Below are 6,300 nucleotides of genomic sequence, written 5' to 3' on the forward strand. Positions count from 1 at the left end.
TTTTGTGAGGTCCAATTCATCCAAAGAAATTTGCCAATAGTATTGAAAATTACAGTGTGCATTATGTTCATTGAAACATACTATGGGCAGTCTGTTTATAATACTAGTCAATTTCATCCAAAGAAATTTTCCACTAGCAGAGAAAATTATCTGAGCATTGTGTTTTGAAGCTTCAAATCCATCCAGTGAAATTTACCAATAGCAGAGAAAATTACTATAAGCTTTGTGTTTTTTGAATTTGATGATTGTTTTGTACCAACATAAAGCATTACAAATTATATGATCATATAGGCATCCCCTTGGGAAGATGCGAGTTAAATTTCTCTGTGAATTTCTGGTAACATCATACCAGAGAAATTTCTGCAGACAATTTTCTCTGTGTGGATTGTGCTGACAATCACAATAAAATATATATATATATATATATTTAACCATTGATAGGTATGAGATTTACATTAGTCAAAAAATGATATATACATATATGTCAAGCATCATCATTCCTTCAATGTATGAAAAAACAAATTGAATGGTTAATCCTAATTATATTGTGTATATTGTCTTTCTTGCACTAGTTTCACTATTACACTTTTGGTTCTTCTTCTGGAGGTATTTGAATTGGTTCTGCCCATGACCGGCCAACTTCGCTCACAAATCTCTCTATGATTTCTGCCCTCATCAACCTTATGTCTTGTATGGACAATTTCGAGCTGATAGGTTCATGCTTGTTATATTGTCTCTTTATATAGCATACAAAGAGGCCACAATCCAGACTGCATACAAATTATAGGTATAGTTAGTTTTAAGAAACATTCAAATCAGATTATTTTATTTATAAATATTGTATGAAACTTACGAATCACTGTCTTATTGTGGAGCATTGTTGACATACTCAAAGTCATAATTTGTGTTTTGTGAGTTTATCAATTTGAAAGAGGGTTGTGATTGTGCCTCTCTTTCAAGGCAAGCTTTCAAAAAATTCTCCACATAATCTTGCTACAAAAAAATAATTTTTAAGTAACAGATAAATTTACAGACAAATCAATGGGATTCTATGAAAAATATCATCACATAAACATTATGATGGATCAGAGAAATTTGCACTTGTTACCAATTATTTTGCATCTTTGATATATTTGTCTTCTGCATCATCCCTCATTGGCCTTAGTGAGTTGTAGAACCTCTGTAAATTGTCTTGTTTGGCGAGGACAAGCAAGGTCCAGTGATTTCCATGTGTTGACTTCTCATTACCCCCAGTATTTATTAGGAAATGGAGGAACCTGTAGTTCCTCCATGCTGTTTCAATATGCTTGTCAAATAATGAGACTCGGAAAGTTTGATTTTCTTTCATCTTGTTGAAATTCTGTGGTTAGAGAAAGTCAAAAAATGGTTATGTTATGAGAAAGTTGAAATGATAGCAATTTAAAAAATATACAGACGGAGAAATTTTAAATGCACACAACTAGCCAGAGAAAATTAGACTAGTGACACAACTGGCTTCAAGAAGTATCTTAACAAGAGAAAGTAGTAAGTAAATTCCAGAGAAAATCAAATAAAAGAGTAGTAACATACTAAGCTCATGGATGTGAAAAAAAATGAAGTTGGTTGTTGTCTTTCTCTCATTTGGTCAGCAAAAAGGATCTCACCATAGCCATCAATTACTTGAAAAATATAATTTATAATTGTAATATTGGTTTATAAAGGTTGATGGAACATTGCAGAAAATTTTTGATGAAAGACTTACATTGTTGGCAATTTTTTTTTGTTTTATTAGGTTTCTAATGTCTTCGAAGGTAATGAGATTCAACTCACTTGTCCAGATTAAAGCCCTACAAGATGACAAAGAAGTGATTTAATAGTTGTTAATGCAATATAAGTTAGTAAATTGTTGTTTATTATCTTCTATTTTATTTGTTGTACTTACTCAAATCCAGACACATTTGATATGTGCTGCAAGATGTCTTTTACATGATCTTTTATCAATCTTGAAATCGGTAGAGTTTGTGAAAAAACCCAAGATTTTCTGATGCTTGTTGGTTGAGGCAAGACGTACGCATCAGCATCAAGTAATTCTTTGTCTTTCGCGGTTTGCTCGGTTTGCTTTGTAGCTTGCTTCGAACCTCTAGTCACTTTCGCAACTTTAGGATATTAAAATTCTGGATCGTGCTGCTTTTCTTTCCTTTCTTTTGCCTTTAAATTTTTATCATTGATGTAGGATCTTTTTTTACTGTAGACAGTGAAAATATCAGTAAAAGTGAAATTTCTCTGAAGTAACAGATGATATTTCAATATGTAAATTTATTTGATTCAATATTTTTCAGTTACCATAGACTTTTGTCTTTTGTTTTGGTTGTTCTTTGTGTGCCATTTGTTCTTGTTGGGTTGTTGGTTGTTGTTCCACTTGCATTCCAACTATACACAGTGAAAATCAAACAAGCCCCAAAAATCGAATAAGAAAATAGACAGAGAAAATCAAATAAGCAGTAGAAATCAATAGAAATAAGCAGCAGAAACTAATGTGTTCAGAGAAATTTAACTTCTAGAGAAAATTACCATTGACAGAGAAAATTATAATAAATAGAAATTTCTCTGAGTTATGTTGACGCAAGGACATAACTTTTTGTGGCTCAAGATTTTCACTAACCTTGTGGTTGAACTTGTGTTGGTGTTCGGTATGGTTGTGTTGGTAGTTGGACGGATAGTTCTTAAACTTGTTTATGCAATTTAGCATTTTCATTTTCAAGCTCCAAAATTGAATACCTCCACTGTTGAATTGTTTTTGTATCATCTTCTTTTTGAACCTCCAACATCCTTAGTTTCATTTGGATTGTGCTATCTCTTTCTTGAAGTTCTGAGTTAAGTGATGTCAAGGTTCTTATTGCAATATCCTTTTCTGCAAGTAATTCATTCCAATTTCTCTCTTCTTCTATTTTAGATTTGGAAAGTGACTTTAGTCTTTGACGTAGATCAGCAATTTGGGCATCCTTTGATTCCTCAGATTCTTGAGGTTGATGCATTGTTGAGCCATAAATGCTATCATGATGTTGGTCCATTGACTCATTATGTTCTTCTTCATCACTTTCCACATTATTTTCTTATTGCTGTTTAGACTGCGTGCCTTCATCTTCTTCTTCACTCTCTTCTTCTTTCTGTTCATTTTTTTCTTTGTCTTCTACTTCTATTTCTTCACTTTCTTCTTTGGCTTCTGCTTCTCCACTGCTTGCTTGATCTTCTTGTTCATTGTTGGCTTCATGTTCTTTTATGTTGCCTTCTGCTTCTTCATTCCCTCATTCTTCAAATGAATCTTGTAGTGTCTCCTTGAATTTGACAATTGCCTTTTTTGATTCTTTCTTCGTCTTTTTACCAAGACAGAACTCCTTTGATGGATTTTTGACTAGTTCATTGTTATCTATCTGTAACAGGAGGCTCTTTTATTAGAGAAATGTTACAAAATTCACTGAGAGAAAAAATTCAAATAAGGAAAATATAATTCATCTAAATGATACTAATGGGCAACAAACTTCAGAGAAAATTGTATGGGCCAGAGAAAATTACAAACAATGAGTTAATTTTATGAGGCAGAGAAAATTATGAAACAAGCAACATAATTTAGATATCAGAGAAAATCAATCAAGGCATATAAGTTAATGTTTTACTATAATTTTGTCAGACAAATTTGGATTCCAGAGAAAATTCATTAGAATGGTAGAAATAAACAGTGTTAATCAAAGATGCAAGGTACATAAGTTATGGGCCAGAGAAAATTACACACAAGGAGAAACAATTTTATGGGCCAAAGAAAATTATGAAACAACCAACATAATTTAAATATTAGAGAAAATCAATCAGGGCATATAAGTTAATGTGTTACAATTGTGTTACAATTGTGGTCAGATAAATTTAGATTGCAGAGAAAATTGATTACAACGGCAGAAATAAACCAGTGGTAACCAAAGAAGAAACATAAATTGATAGTTCAGAGAAAATTGATCCCAATTTATCAAAGCACAAGGAAGGAAACAAACCAGTGATCAAAAAATTTTTGGAATTTCATTGAGATTTTAGTGGCGATAGAAATCTAACCTTTCGAGGTGCAAGAGAGTAGACTAGTGTCTTCTGCAGCTGTTTCGTTAAGGTTTGCAGGTTCCACTTGGCATATCTTGGGAAGTCAATTGTGTTACTGTCTTCCGAGTCAATGATATTTGCATGTTCACATAGCCAATACTGTGATGAAAATTAAAGTAATTAAATTTTGCTAAACAAACAAATTTGTAAGTATGATAATTGCAAATTTGAATGGATATTACACTTACCAACAATGCAATGACACACCCCGTAACTTTTTCTGGAGTTTTGTGCAATGCTATGATAGAATCAATCAATGTTAATGTGATTGTTTCTGGTCAATCATATTGTTTCATTGATTCAAGAGGTTCCACATACTTTATAAAAACTCACCCTATTGAATTCCCACTTGTTGCAAAAAATAGGGTGAGACACAAGTACAATGTAACAATGATTGCTACATCTTTGAAGTCAGTTGATTGCTTGCCTTTCATTGCTTTAACCAAGGCATTTTTAAGAACAGGACCAGTGAGCCTTGTGTCCTTTTGGAATCTTCTCCTTAGGAATGTAGATTTTGACTTTTTAGAGTATCTTAATGACATGGCTCATTTACCTCCTTGCAAACCAAAAATCAAGGTCATGTCATTGGTTATAAAGGTCAAGTTCTTTTTACCAATTGTGAATACTTTTGTTTTTTCATTGTAACATTGGATTATTGCAACTACATCATCATCAGATTTACTTGGATCTATCCTTCTAGTGGTTAGAGCTTGGATCAAATACCAGAATGGGGTCTTTTGAAGCTCTACAAGTTGGTTTGAATTGAATTGAAGTGTTTGAAAAAAGGAAACAACAGATGAGAGGTTGGAGTTGAATGCTGTAGTGAGCTCTCTTTCTTTGGAGTTTAACAGGTTTTTTCCCCCTTGAGCTTGAGCTTGAGCTTGTTGCAGTTGGTGTACTTATCTTGATGCTAGTTGCTTCATCACCGTGGACTTGTGTGTTTTGGCAAGGAGTTTGTGGTGTTTTACTGCTGGTTTTTTTATCTTAGATCATAAGAAGGCCGAGAGAGTTTCTGTTTCTTGGTTGGCGTTTCCGGTGTTTTGCTGTTGGTTTTTGATCTTAGAACATAAGAAGATTGAGAGAGTTTCTGTTTCTTGCTTGGCGTTTCCGGTGTTTTGTTACTGGTTTTTGATCTTAGATCATAAGAAGACTGAGAGAGTTTCTATTTCTTACTTGGTGTTTCCGGTGTTTTGCTATTTTTACATTTTGCCATTTCTAGACAATGATGAAAACATAAAGATGTCAACATTAAATCCCAGATAAAATTAAACATGCCAAAGAAAATTGGACATGCTAGAGAAAATTACACATAAGGGAGAAAACTAAGGTGGCTAGGAAAAATTATAAATGTTAGACAAAATCAGACACTAAAAATTAATTGTCAGAGTACTAATTGTTTTCCTGTGGAATACATCTAGCCACAGAAAAATTTCCATTGCCAGAGAAAATCAACAAAGCATCGTAAACATGGTAGAGAAATTTTCAATAATTGTTAAAATTACATATAGAAGTAAAATATAGCCAGAGAAAATTGAAAAAAGAAACATATATCTAACATGCACAGAAAATGAATGACAGAGAAGAGTAAACATGGCAAGTCAAAGAAAATTTCCATTCCACAATTAGCAAGATAAAATAAACAAAGTAATGTAAACATGCCACTGAAAATTATACCACATTGAAACCAAGAATTGAACAAAATAAACGTACCAGAGAAAATTACACATTCCGAAGAAAATTACACATTCTTGAGAAAATTTTCATTCCAGAGAAATTTTGAAGTCCATAATATTAAAATGCCAGAAAAATTTACATATACAACCAGAGAAAATTAAACATGATAGAGACACACAAGGGAGAAAAGTGATGTGGTCAGAGAAAATTATAACTTAGACACAGACAAGAGAGTAATAGACATTCCAGAGAAAAATACGTATTCCAGAGAAATTTACAAAGCAGAGAAATTTATAGACAAAATCACAGAAACATGTTCAAGAATAAGACCAAAACACAGAGAAATAATTTTTTTTCAAAATAAACATGTCAGAGAAAATTCAAAGAAGAAACATACATTCTAGGCCATAATATTAAAATGCCAAAGAAATTTATATACACAACCAGAGAAAATTAAACATGATAGAGACACACAAGGGAGGAAAGTGATGTAGTCAGAGAAAA

The sequence above is a fragment of the Camellia sinensis genome, chromosome 4 (genome assembly GCF_055761805.1).
Source record: "Camellia sinensis isolate YWXY chromosome 4, ASM5576180v1, whole genome shotgun sequence".
NCBI lineage: Eukaryota > Viridiplantae > Streptophyta > Magnoliopsida > Ericales > Theaceae > Camellia > Camellia sinensis.